The sequence below is a fragment of the Lissotriton vulgaris genome, chromosome 2_2 (genome assembly GCF_964263255.1).
Source record: "Lissotriton vulgaris chromosome 2_2, aLisVul1.2, whole genome shotgun sequence".
NCBI lineage: Eukaryota > Metazoa > Chordata > Amphibia > Caudata > Salamandridae > Lissotriton > Lissotriton vulgaris.
The window spans coordinates 285,855,164-285,871,072 of record NC_141688.1 but is presented as its reverse complement, the minus strand read 5'-3'; positions in this window follow the sequence as shown (position 1 = coordinate 285,871,072).

Below are 15,909 nucleotides of genomic sequence, written 5' to 3'. Positions count from 1 at the left end.
GTTGCTCCAGATCTGCACCAGCTCCTGTGAAAAGGAGCCCCCACTCTGACCCTCCTGGTTCGAGTGATAAGCAATCTCCCGGTTCCGCGTGGATTGCTTTTGCCAAGTGCTGTTTGCTGCAATCTTGAAGCCGACGGTGCTGACGGCGAGAGGCTACGTGGGACAGATGGTGACCTGCTCCTGGACGTCGCAGATGCCCCAGAGCCCACGTGACAGCAGAGAGAAGCCTATCGACAACCGCCTGATTGCGCCCGACATTGCCTGGTTCCGTCCTGGTTCCACCCTGGTCACTGCTGAGTGACCCAGACTCTGTCCCCTCTGCTTTCAGGTACTTTTCTACTTCGATCCACCCTTGGATCGCACCGGACACTTCTGCTTCACAGCGCCTGCAGCTGCAACAGCTTCAAGCACCAAGAACCTGCGTGACAGAACCCGACGCCACTTCGACCCTGTGCACCCACGGCCTGTGGGTGAGGTAACTTTGCAACGCCGGTGTTCTTACACTGGTACACACCTCTAGGGTCTGTGTCTAAAGTTTTGTTCCTCTAGGTTCAGCGGAAGTATCTTTTAATTCACTTTATCCAACTTTTACGCACCATTGACTTTACATTGGTGCGAGCCGCACTTTCCGTGCTGCACCCGTCTCCTGTGGGCTACTCCCGACTTCAGCATTGCTAGTCCTGACTGCTCCCAGCGAATCTCTAGGCCCTAGGCCTAACCATTGTTCGATAAGTGTTCCTTATACCACTGTCTTAGTATATTGTCTGAGTGGCCACCCGCCCTCATCCATAATTGTGCAACTTTATATGTTTTACTGTGCTTTTGATTTAACGCTTGTGCCCCTTTCCTCATAAAGAGTACTGGGGAGTAATTTAGAAATAAATAGATATATTTTTACAATATATACTTGTGTGGTGTCCTTTCATTTGATTACAGGATTGTATGTGGTAAAACAGCTCGCTTAACACGACCTCTTAAGTTAAGCCTTTACGGCTGCTAGTCCATGCTACCACTAGGATAGCTTGTCTAACAAGGTTGACTTACAACCTGACATCTTTGGGGTTTGTTTGGACTGATACCCAGTGGTTCCAGAATTGGAAACACTACATATCAGGCCAACTTCTCACACATGTGATTTCATATAATGTGGTGTCATGTATCGGAATGTGGTGTCATTCTCATCATGTGTCGTCATGTGGTGTCCTGGGTCATGTGGTGTCATGTGTCAATTGGTGTCATGTGGTGTCATGTGTAATGTAGTGTCATGTGGTGTCAAGTGTCATGAGTCATGTGGTGTCAATTGTCATGTGGTGTCTTGTGTCATGTGTTGTCATGTGTCATGTGGTGTCATATGTTGTCATGTAGTGTCATGTGTCATCATGTGTCATATGGCGTCATGTGCCATCATGTGTTATGTAATATGTTGTCATGTGGTGTCATGTGTCATGTGTTGTAGGAGAGTAGGGTCTGCTATCCTATGGTCACCCCAATTTTTGCTTTTTGCTTCACTGGTTTTCGACTTACTGAGGCTGTGGGCCTGCTAATCAGACCCCCAGCCTGCTGTTCTCTCTCTAAATTTATAATACATGTGCTATAGGTACATACCACAATTGGAAATGGACTCCTTGTCAGCCCCTGTACCATGCACTATAGGTGCTCAGGGCATAGGTGCCACCAAGGCCTACCAGGGGCTGAAGCATAGCTTTTGCCACCCCTGGCTGGTTCTTAAATTGACACAACTGGCTGATCACTCAGCTGGGGCAAGTGGGTGTAATCACCCCTTGCTTAGATATAGTATACCTATATCTAAACCTATATCTGGACACATATATAGCCTGTGAGCCACTCCTATGGAAGGCCTCATCAATCCTGGAGGCAGAGTGCGTGGTTTTATGTGAGATGGAGCTCTGGCATGAGCTAAGCCTGTCTGCAGCTGTCGGGAACAACTCCCTAAGCTGATCCGGGATAATGCCATACCATATACACTTACGCGCCTTATAATCCTCGCGGTTATATAGCAACTTTGGTTTGGCTTTATCAAAACATGTTGTGTAAGGTGTCATACGAATTGGAGTACTACCCTGTGAGAAGTTGGCCTGATAGGTAGTGTTTCCAATTCTGAAACCACTGGGTATCAGTCCAAACAAACCCCAAAGATGTCAGGTTGTAAGTCAACCTTGTTAGACAAGCTATCCTAGTGGTAGCATGGACTAAGCAGCCTTAAAGGCTTAACTTAAGAGGTCGTGTTAAGCGAGCTGTTTTACCACATACAATCCTGTAATCAAATGAAAGGACACCACACAAGTATATATTGTAAAAATATATGTATTTATTTCTAAATTACTCCCCAGTACTCTTTATGAGGAAAGGGGCACAAGCGTTAAACCAAAAGCACAGTAAAACATATAAAGTTGCACAATTATGGATGAGGGCGGGTGGCCACTCAGACCATATACTAAAAAAGTGGTATAAGGAACACTTATTGAACAGTGGTTAGGCCTAGGGCCTAGAGATTCGCTGGGAGCAGTCAGGACTAGCAATGCTGAAGTCGGGAGTAGCCCACAGGAGACGGGTGCAGCACGGAACGTGCGGCGCGCACCAATGCAATGTCAATGGTGCGTAAAAGTTAGATAAAGTGAATTAAAAGATACTTCCGCTGAACCTAGAGGAACAAAACTTTAGACACAGACCCTAGAGGTGTGTACCAGTGTAAGAACACCGGCGTTGCAATGTTACCTCACCCACAGGCCGTGGGTGCACAGGGTCGAAGTGGCGTTGGGTTCTGACACGCAGGCTCTTGGTGCTTGAAGCTGTTGCAGCTGCAGGCGCTGTGAAGCAGAAGTGTCCGGTGCGATCCAAGGGTGGATCGAAGTAGAAAAGTACCTGAAAGCAGAGGGGACAGAGTCTGGGTCACTCAGCAGTGACCAGGGTGGAACCAGGACGGAACCAGGCAATGTCGGGCGCAATCAGGTGGTTGTCGATAGGCTTCTCTCCGCTGTCACGTGGGCTCTGGGGCATCTGCGACGTCCAGGAGCAGGTCACGATCTGTCCCACGTAGGTTCTCGCCGTCAGCACCGTCGGCTTCAAGATTGCAGCAAACAGCACTTGGCAAAAGCAATCCACGCGGAACCGGGAGATTGCTTATCACTCGAACCAGGAGGGTCAGAGTGGGGGCTCCTTTTCACAGGAGCTGGTGCAGATCTGGAGCAACCAGAAAAGCAAGTCGTATTTCAGTTTTCGTCGGCACAGGGGCCACAAGCCAGCTGGCAAGTGACCGGGCCAACGTGTCCAGCCAACACAAGCAGAAGGGCCCCACGCAGCACTCGTCGAGTGTGGAGGGGTGAGCTTTGGTGCAAGTGGAGATCGGGGCTAGGGCTTCTCAAACCCCGGTGTACAGCTTCGAGGGTCACTCGTGGGCTGCAGGGTCAGCGTCTCGTGGCCTTTTCAAGATGGCGTGCCCCACGCTTCCTGTCACCTCCACTGGTCTCAGCTCTGCAGGGACTGTGGATCGGGCAGGGAGAAGGCAGGCAAGCTTGATCTCGTCGATCTCTGTCGCTCGAGTCCCGGCGGGGACTGCAACAAAGCAAGGGTCGAGGGCTGGATGGTACCTGTTTGCACAGGGTGGTCACTCCTTGACCACAAGGGAGATTCTTCAGTCTTCTAACGTCGTGTAGAAAGTCGAAGGGTCCAGAATTCGTTTCTTATGTTTCTTCAGGATGATCTGAGTTGCATTGGCACTGCTCCCACTCTTATTCCAATCTGAGGGGTGGATCTCCTGCTAGGTCCCTCCCCTATGGGTGGGACCAGGAAGGGGGGTTGTTACACCCCCTTTCCTTTGTCCAGGTCTCACTGGAGCTGGGGCTGGGCTGCCCCAGAACCGGTTTGACCGGATTATGCAAGGGGAAGCCTTGTGCTCACCAGGCACTGTCTGGTTTCTTTCAAACCTCCCTGCTACAATCCACTATCTCCTGTCTGGGGTGGTGTCACACCTCCCTGTGACAGGAAAGCCTTTGTCCAGGCCTCCTCTGCTGAGTTTCGGTCAGCAGCAGGAGGTCAGACATGTGTCTGTGGCAGAAGCATCCATTTTGTGGATCTGAGGCTCTTTCAAAAATCAACCGCGTTTTAGCAAAAGTAACATGTCGTCCCCTCTAGAGGGGTGGAATGCTACCCCCGTCGCCAGGACTGGCGAGGGGGTAGTATTCCAATTCGTATGACACCTTACACGACATGTTTTGATAAAGCCAAACCAAAGTTAACATATAACCGCGAGGATTATAATGCACTTAATAGTATATGGTTTGGCCTTTTCCTGGAACAGCTAAGGGAATTGGTCCCGACAGCTGCAGACAGGCTCAGCTCATGCTAGAGCACCATCTCACATTAAACCACGCACTCTGCCTTCAGGATTGTTAAGGCCTGCCATAGGAGTGGCTCACAGGTCTATATGTGTCCAGATAGGTTTAGATATAGGCATACTATATCTAAGCAAGGGGTGATTACACCACCTTGCCCCAGCTGAGTGATCAGCCAGTTGTGTCAATTTTAGATAGCCAGCCAGGGGTGGCAAAAGATATGCTGCAGCCCCTGGTAGGCCTTGGATGCACCTATGCCCTGGGCACCTATAGTGCTCTGTACAGGGGCTGATAAGGTGACCCAAGCCAATCTAGTTATGCACCTAGGGTACATGGAATCCATTTTACAGAGAGAGCAGATAGCCTGGGGCCCTGATTAGCAGGGAACCAGGCCAACTAAGTCGAAAACCAGCTAAACACAAGGCAAAAAATCTGGGGTAACCATAGTCAGGTAGCCACCTTCCTACATACCCCCTCGCCAGTTCTGGCGACGGGGGTAGCATTCCACCCTTCTAGAGGGATAAGACATGTTACTTTACTGAAACGCGGTTGATTTAAAATGATCCTCAGATCCACAAAATGGATGCCCCTGCCACAGACACGGGTCTGGCCTCCTGCTGCTGACCGAATCTCAGCATATGGTGGCCTGGACAAAGGGTTTCCTGTCGCAGGGCGGTGTCAAACCACCCCAGACAGGAGATAGTGGATTGTAGTAGGGAGGTTTCAAAGAAACCAGACACTGCCTGGGGAGCACAAGGCTGCCCCTTGCATAATCCGGCCAAACCGGTTCTGGGGCCTTCCAGCCCCTGTCCCAGCGTGGCCTGGATCAAAGGAAAGGGGTGTAACCACCCCCTTCCTGGGTCCCACCCATAGGAGGGGACCTAGCAGGAGGTCCAGCCCACCAGATTCGAATAAGAGTGGGAGGAGTGCCAATGCAACTCAGATCATCCTGAAGAAACATAAGAAACTAATTCTGGACCCTTCGACTTTCTACTCGACGTTAGAAGACTGAAGAATCTCCCTTGTGGTCAAGGAGTGACCACCCTGTGCAAACAGGCAACATCCAGCCCTCGACCCTTGCTTTGTTGCAGTCCCCGCCAGGACTCGAGCGACAGAGATCGACGAGATCAAGCTTGCCTGCCTTCTCCCTGCCCGATCCACAGTCCCTGCAGAGCTGAGACCAGTGGAGGCGACCGGAAGCGTGGGGCACGCCATCTTGAAAAGGCCACGAGACGCTGACCGTGCAGCCCACGAGTGACCCTCCAAGCTGTACACCGGGGTTTGAGAAGACCCAGCCCCGAGCTCCACTTGCACCAAAGCTCACCCCTCCACACTCGACGAGTGCTGCGTGGGGCCCTTCTGCTTGTGTTGGCTTGACGCATTGGCCCGGTCACTTGCCAGCTGGCTTGTGGCCCCTGTGCCGACGAAAACTGAAATACGACTTGCTTTTCTGGTTGCTCCAGATCTGCACCAGCTCCTGTGAAAAGGAGCCCCCACTCTGACCCTCCTGGTTCGAGTGATAAGCAATCTCCCGGTTCCGCATGGATTGCTTTTGCCAAGTGCTGTTTGCTGCAATCTTGAAGCCGACGGTGCTGACGGTGAGAACCTACGTGGGACAGATCGTGACCTGCTCCTGGACGTCGCAGATGCCCCAGAGCCCACGTGACAGCGGAGAGAAGCCTATCAACAACGACCTGATTGCGCCCGACATTGCCTGGTTCCGTCCTGGTTCCACCCTGGTCACTGCTGAGTGACCCAGACTCTGTCCCCTCTGCTTTCAGGTACTTTTCTACATCGATCCACCCTTGGATCGCACCTGACACTTCTGCTTCACATCGCCTGCAGCTGCAACAGCTTCAAGCACCAAGAGCCTGCGTGTCAAAACCCGACGCCACTTCGACCCTGTGCACCCACGGCCTGTGGGTGAGGTAACATTGCAACGCCGGTGTTCCCACACTGGTACAAACCTCTAGGGTCTGTGTCTAAAGTTTTGTTCCTCTAGGTTCAGCGGAAGTATCTTTTAATTCACTTTATCTAACTTTTACGCACCATTGACATTGCATTGGTGCGAGCCGCACTTTCCGTGCTGCACCCGTCTCCTGTGGGCTACTCCCGACTTCAGCATTGCTAGTCCTGACTGCTCCCAGCGAATCTCTAGGCCCTAGGCCTAACCACTGTTCGATTGGTATCTCTTATACCACTTTTTTAGTATATGGTTTAAGTGGCCACCGGCCCTTATCCAAAATTGTGCTACTTTGTATGTTATACTGTGCTTTTGATTTAACGCTTGTGCCCTGTGAGAAGTTGGCCTGATATGTAGTGTTTCCAATTCTGGAACCACTGGGTATCAGTCCAAACAAACCCCAAAGATGTCAGGTTGTAAGTCAACCTTGTTAGACAAGCTATCCTAGTGGTAGCATGGACTAAGCAGCCTTAAAGGCTTAACTTAAGAGGTCGTGTTAAGCGAGCTGTTTTACCACATACAATCCTGTAATCAAATGAAAGGACACCACACAAGTATATATTGTAAAAATATATGTATATATTTCTAAATTACTTCCCAGTACTCTTTATGAGGAAAGGGGCACAAGCGTTAAATCAAAAGCACAGTAAAACATATAAAGTTGCACAGTTATGGATGAGGGCGGGTGGCCACTCAGACCATATATTAAAAAAGTGGTATAAGTAACACTTATCGAACAATGGTTAGGCCTAGGGCCTAGAGATTCGCTGGGAGCAGTTAGGACTAGCAATGATGAAGTCGGGAGTAGCCCACAGGAGACGGGTGCAGCACGGAAAGTGCGGCGCGCACCAATGCACTGTCAATGGCGCGTAAAAGTCAGTTAAAGTGAATTAAAAGATACTTCCGCTGAACCTAGGAACACAAAACTTTAGACACAGACCCTAGAGGTGTGTACCAGTGTGGGAACACCGGCGTTGCAATGTTACCTCACCCACAGGCCGTAGGTGCACAGGGTCGAAGTGGCGTCGGGTCTTGACACGCAGGCTCTTGGTGCTTGGAGCTGTTGCAGCTGCAGGCGATGTGAAGCAGAAGTGTCCGGTGGATCCAAGGGTGGATCTGAAGTGGTGAAGACCTGAAAGCAGAGGGGACAATGTTCAAAGTCACTGACCAGTGACCACCGTGGAACCAGATTGGAACCAGGCAAAGTCGGGTGCAAACAGGTGATCAGGGGTTGCTTCTCTCTGCAGCCACGTGGACACGAAGAAGTCAAGGACGTCCAGGAGTCGATCACGAGCTGTCCCTCAAAGGTTCTAGCTGATGGCGGTGTCGGCAACTCGATTGAAGCAAACAAGCCTTGGCTAATGCAAGCCACGGGGAAAGTGAAAAAGGCTTATTACTCGGACCAGCAAGGTCAGAGCGGGTACTCCTTTCTACAGGAGCGAGGGCAGGTCTGGAGCAACCAGACCCACAGTGTAAATCGTAGGTTTCGTCGCCAAGATGGCCGCTGACCACGTGACAAGCGGCCGGGATGGCGAGTCGAGTGGCAAAAAGCAAAAGGGCCCCACGCAGATCGTGGAGATGCTGGAGGGCTGGTCTTTGGTGCAAATGCTGCTCGGTTGTGGGGCTTCTCAAACCCCAAAGCACAGAGTCGAGGGTGCCTCGGGTGCTGCGCAGTCAGCGTCTCGGGGGTCTTTCAAGATGGCCGCTCCCACGTCTCTCGGTGCCTCCACGGGTCCCTTCTTTGCAGGGACTGTGGATCGGGCTGAGGGAAGTCTGGGAAGCTGGGTCTTGTCAGGCTCTGCACTCGGACTCCGGCGGGAGGCGGCGGCAAAGCAGACGTCGAGGTGCTGGGTGATGCCTGTGTTCACAGGGTGGCCCCTCCTAGGCCACAAGGGAGATGCTCTTCAGTCTTCTGTCATCAGAATGTCGAAGTCCAGTCGTCTTCTTAGTTTAAAGTTGATTTCAGGATGATCTGAGTTGCATTGGCACTGCTCCCCCTCTTATTCCAATCTGAGGGGTGGATCTCCTGCTAGGTCCCTCCCCTATGGGTGGGACCAGGAAGGGGGGTGGTTACACCCCCTTTCCTTTGTCCAGGTCTCACTGGAGCTGGGGCTGGGCTGCCCCAGAACCGGTTTGACCGGATTATGCAAGGGGAAGCCTTGTGCTCCCCAGGCACTGTCTGGTTTCATTCAAACCTCCCTGCTACAATCCACTATCTCCTGTCTGGGGTGGTGTCACACCTCCCTGTGACAGGAAATCCTTTGTCCAGGCCTCCTCTGCTGAGTTTCGGTCTGCAGCAGGAGGTCAGACATGTGTCTGTGGCAGAAGCATCCATTTTGTGGATCTGAGGCTCTTTTAAAAATCAACCGCGTTTTAGCAAAAGTAACATGTCGTCCCCTCTAGAGGGGTGGAATGCTACCCCCGTCGCCAGGACTGGCGAGGGGGTAGTATTCCAAATCGTATGACACCTTACACGACATGTTTTGATAAAGCCAAACCAAAGTTGACATATAACCGCGAGGATTATAATGCACTTATTAGTATATGGTTTGGCATTATCCCGGAACAGCTAAGGGAATTGGTCCCGACAGCTGCAGACAGGCTCAGCTCATGCTAGAGCACCCTCTCACATTAAACCACGCACTCTGCCTCCAGGATTGTTAAGGCCTGCCATAGGAGTGGCTCACAGGTTTATATGTGTCCAGATATAGGTTTAGATATAGGTATACTATATCTAAGCAAGGGGTGATTACACCCACTTGCCCCAGCTGAGTGATCAGCCAGTTGTGTCAATTTAGATAGCCAGCCAGGGGTGGCAAAAGATATGCTGCAGCCCCTGGTAGGCCTTGGATGCACCTATGCCCTGGGCACCTATAGTGCTCTGTACAGGGGCTGATAAGGTGACCCAAGCCAATCTAGTTATGCACCTAGGGTACATGGAATCCATTTTACAGAGAGAGCAGATAGCCTGGGGCCCTGATTAGCAGGGAACCAGGCCAACTAAGTCGAAAACCAGCTAAACACAAGGCAAAAAAATCTGGGGTAACCATAGTCAGGTAGCCACCTTCCTACATAACCCCCCCCCAAACGAAAGGAGATAAGGCTATCCTTGGCCAGGTAAGCCTTTATTGCCTGAGTGGCCATATAAGGAAGTACCTGCACTAGCATGGGTACCCCCTGTCTCATGGTCCACTAAGCAGTCCCTCACCCTAGGGGTATTAGAGGGTCTCCACCATAGGGAATCACTACCTTGGGTGTGTTTATGCAAAGTTAAAGGCTGGTTTGGATATGGAGTACTGAAGTGAGGCTCCACTATTTTTGGGCTCAACTTCCTCCAATTATCTTCCACCATGTGTGCCTTTCTTTCTTCAACTGAGTTGCACTGAGCTCTCAGGGTCAACCTCTGGCTACCTAAAGCTGGAGGCTGGGTCCCTCTGTTTGGCTTGCTGGAGGGACAGTTCAGGTTTGGGCCCTTTGGGTCCCAGGTTTGGCTGTGCCCAACAGAATCCATCTGTGGGAGGTCCCTAACTGTTTTTAAGGGGGCTCCCTCAGGAGTTTTTAAAGTTTTCACCTTACTAGGCCTACTAGTTTTGGTGCCCCTAATCTGTTGATGGGGTGCTTTATTTGACAGGGGGCCCTCTGGGTCTCACTGTCCTTCTTGTCCTCTGCAGCCCTGGGCTGACTGAGGCAAGGTAGAGAGGGGCAGGTTACCTGCTCCAGACTGGATCCCACCTGAGAAGGGTCCACTGCCATCAGAGGCTCTGTCAGGCCAGGCCTAACAACCTCTGGGGCAGTTCCTCCATCAGGGGTAAGATCAGTTCCCTGAGGAGGCTGATCCTGTCCTACTGTCTGGTGAGGGGGAGATTTCTCTTCCTCCTCCATGCTCTCAGTTTGGGTGGAGTGATCCATCATTTCAGGCTTCACAACACACATATCTGTTTGAGTTTGGGCTGTGGCCATCACAGCCCCACCAACCTTTTCAGGAGGAGACTCAGTTTGGGTTTCTGCTGTTATCATAACAGCTTTGCTATTCTGTCTTGGAAGAGCTTCTGGTAAAGATGGGGCAGAGAGTTGCTCAGCCCTACCAACCTTTTCAGGAAGGACATCTTGAATTGGGGCTATAGCCAGTACAGCCCCACTAACCTTTCCATTGGAATTTACCATTCTAGAATGGATTTCCTGTTCAACCCCAGCCCAGGCTGAGATTTCCAAATCATTACCCAGTAGACAGTCTACAGGCAAGTTTGGTGACACTGCCACTCTCTTTGGGCCAATGACACCTCCCCAGCTGAGACTTACTACTGCCATGGGATGATTTGTTTGGATGCCATCAATGTTTGTTACCTGGTATGTGGCACCAGGTAAAAGTTGCTTAGAGGGGACTATACAGTCAGCCACCATGGTGATGCTAGCCCCTGTGTCTCTAAAGGCTTCAACTTTCAAACCATTGATAATGGGTTCTTGTCTATATTTGCTCAAGGTATTTGGGCAAACAGAGAAGTTGGCAAACCCCATGCCAGTCTCATAAACAAGAGCATTTGGGGATGGGGACCTGGATAGGCCAGGGTCCCCTTGGGCTCCAAAAGTAAACCCACCCAGATTCCTGGGTGTGCTCCCACTTCCTGGGGGATTACTGCTGACAGTAACAGGAGGTGTTGGAGCTGGCTTTGGAGGTATGTTTTCTTTATTGCCATTCTTGGGACAACAGCTGTCTGTTTTGTAATGCCCAACCTGTTTACAGGCATGACAATAAGGCTTTTTGTCAGTTGATGAAGTGTCTTGGGACCCACCCCCCTTCTTGGAGTTTTGGGGCCCTGGGGAAGTGTTTTCTTTACTTTTATCCCCACCCTTATCTTGAGGCTTGGTAGACTCCTTCTTCTGGTTATTGTCCTGATTCTTAGGCCTAATCCTGGTTCTGACTCATTTATCTGCCCTCTTTCCCAATTCTTGGGGAGAGGTCAAATCTGAGTCCACCAGGTGCTGGTGTAAGAGCTGGTTCTGACAATTACTTAGGATCTGCTCCCTCATAATCAAATTATACAATCCTGTGAAGTCATGTACTTTGCTGCCATTTAGCCAACCCTCCAGAGCCTTAGTTGCACAATCAACAAAATCAGTCCAGTCCTGAGTCTGTGTCTTCTGGGTATCTCTGAACTTTAACCTGTACTGTTCAGTGGTTAAGCCAAACCCATCTATTAGGACACTCTTCAGGACTTTGTAATTGCTGGCATCCTCATGTCTGACAGTGAGGAGCCTATCCCTCCCTTTCTCTGAAAAGGAGTACCATAAGATTGCTGCCCACTGTTCCTCAGGAACCTGCTGTACCATGCAGGCTCTCTCCAGAGCAGTCATCCATTTGTGGATGTCATCCCCTTCCTGATAGGGGGGCACAATCTTTGTCAGGTTTCTACTATCATAGGTCCTGGGTTTCTCTTTAGGAACTTTGCTGCCACCAGTGGCATCTAAGCCACTTAATTTCTGTTCCCTAGCCAAGGTAAGTTTAGCTTGAGCCAAGGTAAGTTTAGCTTGAGCCAGAGCTACCTCCTCCCTCTCTATCTGGAGTTGGACAGCCCTCATTCTGGCCCTATGCTCTTTTCTCTGGGAGGAAGTCATCCCTCTTTGAGATTCTCTTGAGGCACTAGAAAGATGAGAGTCCCCTGATGGAGATCTCACCCTCCTGTTGCCTGGGAGAATTTGGTTATGAGATCTGGAGTGGTGCTGGCCCTCTCCATTCTCATGTAGGTCCAAGTTGGCCTGGTTAAGCCTGGCAACCTGTACCTGGTTTCCCCCCTGATCCTGATCTTCAGGCTCTTCTAAATCAGAGTCTTCTTCTTCCTCCTCCTCCACTACATCATCTGGAAGATCCTCATTCTCAGGGGAGTTTATCCCTTCCTCTGTTTCTAAGGGAGTCTGACTCACCTTATCTAGGTCATCCTTTTCTAGGAGAGCTATTAGGGAAGGAATGGTAGGGCCTCTGCCCTTTTTTAGCCCCCTGGCTGTGCACAAGGCACTCAGGTCTTTGTGGCTAAGGTTGTCATATCTGGATGTTGTCCCTATAGGATCAACTTCTACAGGAGCAGAGCCTGAGGCTCTACCTGTATCAGACATGACTGCTAGTGAGGTGTAAGTGGTGCACTTACCTACACTAAGTGGTTTCCTACTGTACCTTGCTAGTGAGTTGTAGTCAGGGTGTGCTAATCCCTTTAATCTACAACTACTAAGTTCAGTAGAACTTAATATGCTAAGCTTTTGATTTATATGTACCTAGAGGTACTTGATGTGATCTTTCAATTTGATAAAGATTGCAATGGTAAAACAAACAGCAAGCTCAAATCCGCACCGCTGCACACCAATGTGAGAAGTTGGCCTGATATGTAGTGTTTCCAATTCTGGAACCACTGGGTATCAGTCCAAACAACCCCCAAAGATGTCAGGTTGTAAGTCAACCTTGTTAGACAAGCTATCCTAGTGGTAGCATGGACTAAGCAGCCTTAAAGGCTTAACTTAAGAGGTCGTGTTAAGCGAGCTGTTTTACCACATACAATCCTGTAATCAAATGAAAGGACACCACACAAGTATATATTGTAAAAATATATGTATTTATTTCTAAATTACTCCCCAGTACTCTCTATGAGGAAAGGGGCACAAGCGTTAAATCAAAAGCACAGTAAAACATATAAAGTTGCACAGTTATGGATGAGGGCGGGTGGCCACTCAGACCATATATTAAAAAAGTGGTATAAGTAACACTTATCGAACAATGGTTAGGCCTAGGGCCTAGAGATTCGCTGGGAGCAGTTAGGACTAGCAATGATGAAGTCGGGAGTAGCCCACAGGAGACGGGTGCAGCACGGAAAGTGCGGCGCGCACCAATGCACTGTCAATGGCGCGTAAAAGTCAGTTAAAGTGAATTAAAAGATACTTCCGCTGAACCTAGGAACACAAAACTTTAGACACAGACCCTAGAGGTGTGTACCAGTGTGGGAACACCGGCGTTGCAATGTTACCTCACCCACAGGCCGTAGGTGCACAGGGTCGAAGTGGCGTCGGGTCTTGACACGCAGGCTCTTGGTGCTTGGAGCTGTTGCAGCTGCAGGCGATGTGAAGCAGAAGTGTCCGGTGGATCCAAGGGTGGATCTGAAGTGGTGAAGACCTGAAAGCAGAGGGGACAATGTTCAAAGTCACTGACCAGTGACCACCGTGGAACCAGATTGGAACCAGGCAAAGTCGGGTGCAAACAGGTGATCAGGGGTTGCTTCTCTCTGCAGCCACGTGGACACGAAGAAGTCAAGGACGTCCAGGAGTCGATCACGAGCTGTCCCTCAAAGGCTCTAGCTGATGGCGGTGTCGGCAACTCGATTGAAGCAAACAAGCCTTGGCTAATGCAAGCCACGGGGAAAGTGAAAAAGGCTTATTACTCGGACCAGCAAGGTCAGAGCGGGTACTCCTTTCTACAGGAGCGAGGGCAGGTCTGGAGCAACCAGACCCACAGTGTAAATCGTAGGTTTCGTCGCCAAGATGGCCGCTGACCACGTGACAAGCGGCCGGGATGGCGAGTCGAGTGGCAAAAAGCAAAAGGGCCCCACGCAGATCGTGGAGATGCTGGAGGGCTGGTCTTTGGTGCAAATGCTGCTCGGTTGTGGGGCTTCTCAAACCCCAAAGCACAGAGTCGAGGGTGCCTCGGGTGCTGCGCAGTCAGCGTCTCGGGGGTCTTCCAAGATGGCCGCTCCCACGTCTCTCGGTGCCTCCACGGGTCCCTTCTTTGCAGGGACTGTGGATCGGGCTGAGGGAAGTCTGGGAAGCTGGGTCTTGTCAGGCTCTGCACTCGGACTCCGGCGGGAGGCGGCGGCAAAGCAGACGTCGAGGTGCTGGGTGATGCCTGTGTTCACAGGGTGGCCCCTCCTAGGCCACAAGGGAGATGCTCTTCAGTCTTCTGTCATCAGAATGTCGAAGTCCAGTCGTCTTCTTAGTTTAAAGTTGATTTCAGGATGATCTGAGTTGCATTGGCACTGCTCCCCCTCTTATTCCAATCTGAGGGGTGGATCTCCTGCTAGGTCCCTCCCCTATGGGTGGGACCAGGAAGGGGGGTGGTTACACCCCCTTTCCTTTGTCCAGGTCTCACTGGAGCTGGGGCTGGGCTGCCCCAGAACCGGTTTGACCGGATTATGCAAGGGGAAGCCTTGTGCTCCCCAGGCACTGTCTGGTTTCATTCAAACCTCCCTGCTACAATCCACTATCTCCTGTCTGGGGTGGTGTCACACCTCCCTGTGACAGGAAATCCTTTGTCCAGGCCTCCTCTGCTGAGTTTCGGTCTGCAGCAGGAGGTCAGACATGTGTCTGTGGCAGAAGCATCCATTTTGTGGATCTGAGGCTCTTTTAAAAATCAACCGCGTTTTAGCAAAAGTAACATGTCGTCCCCTCTAGAGGGGTGGAATGCTACCCCCGTCGCCAGGACTGGCGAGGGGGTAGTATTCCAAATCGTATGACACCTTACACGACATGTTTTGATAAAGCCAAACCAAAGTTGACATATAACCGCGAGGATTATAATGCACTTATTAGTATATGGTTTGGCATTATCCCGGAACAGCTAAGGGAATTGGTCCCGACAGCTGCAGACAGGCTCAGCTCATGCTAGAGCACCCTCTCACATTAAACCACGCACTCTGCCTCCAGGATTGTTAAGGCCTGCCATAGGAGTGGCTCACAGGTTTATATGTGTCCAGATATAGGTTTAGATATAGGTATACTATATCTAAGCAAGGGGTGATTACACCCACTTGCCCCAGCTGAGTGATCAGCCAGTTGTGTCAATTTAGATAGCCAGCCAGGGGTGGCAAAAGATATGCTGCAGCCCCTGGTAGGCCTTGGATGCACCTATGCCCTGGGCACCTATAGTGCTCTGTACATGGGCTGATAAGGTGATCCAAGCCAATCTAGTTATGCACCTAGGGTACATGGAATCCATTTTACAGAGAGAGCAGATAGCCTGGGGCCCTGATTAGCAGGGAACCAGGCCAACTAAGTCGAAAACCAGCTAAACACAAGGCAAAAAAATCTGGGGTAACCATAGTCAGGTACCCACCTTCCTACATGCCCCTTTCCTCATAAAGAGTACTGGGGAGTAATTTAGAAATAAATACATATATTTTTACAATATATACTTGTGTGGTGTCCTTTGATTTGATTACAGGATTGTATGTGGTAAAACAGCTCGCTTAACACGACCTCTTAAGTTAAGCCTTTAAGGCTGCTTAGTCCATGCTACCACTAGGATAGCTTGTCTAACAAGGTTGACTTACAACCTGACATCTTTGGGGTTTGTTTGGACTGATACCCAGTGGTTCCAGAATTGGAAACACTACATATCAGGCCAACTTCTCACATTGGTGTGCAGCGGTGCGGATTTGAGCTTGCTGTTTGTTTTACCATTGCAATCTTTATCAAATTGAAAGATCACATCAAGTACCTTAGGTACATATAAATCAAAAGCTTAGCATATTAAGTTCTACTGAACTTAGTAGTTGTAGATTAAAGGGATTAGCACACCCTGACTACAACTCACTAGCAAGGTACAGTAGGAAAACACTTAGT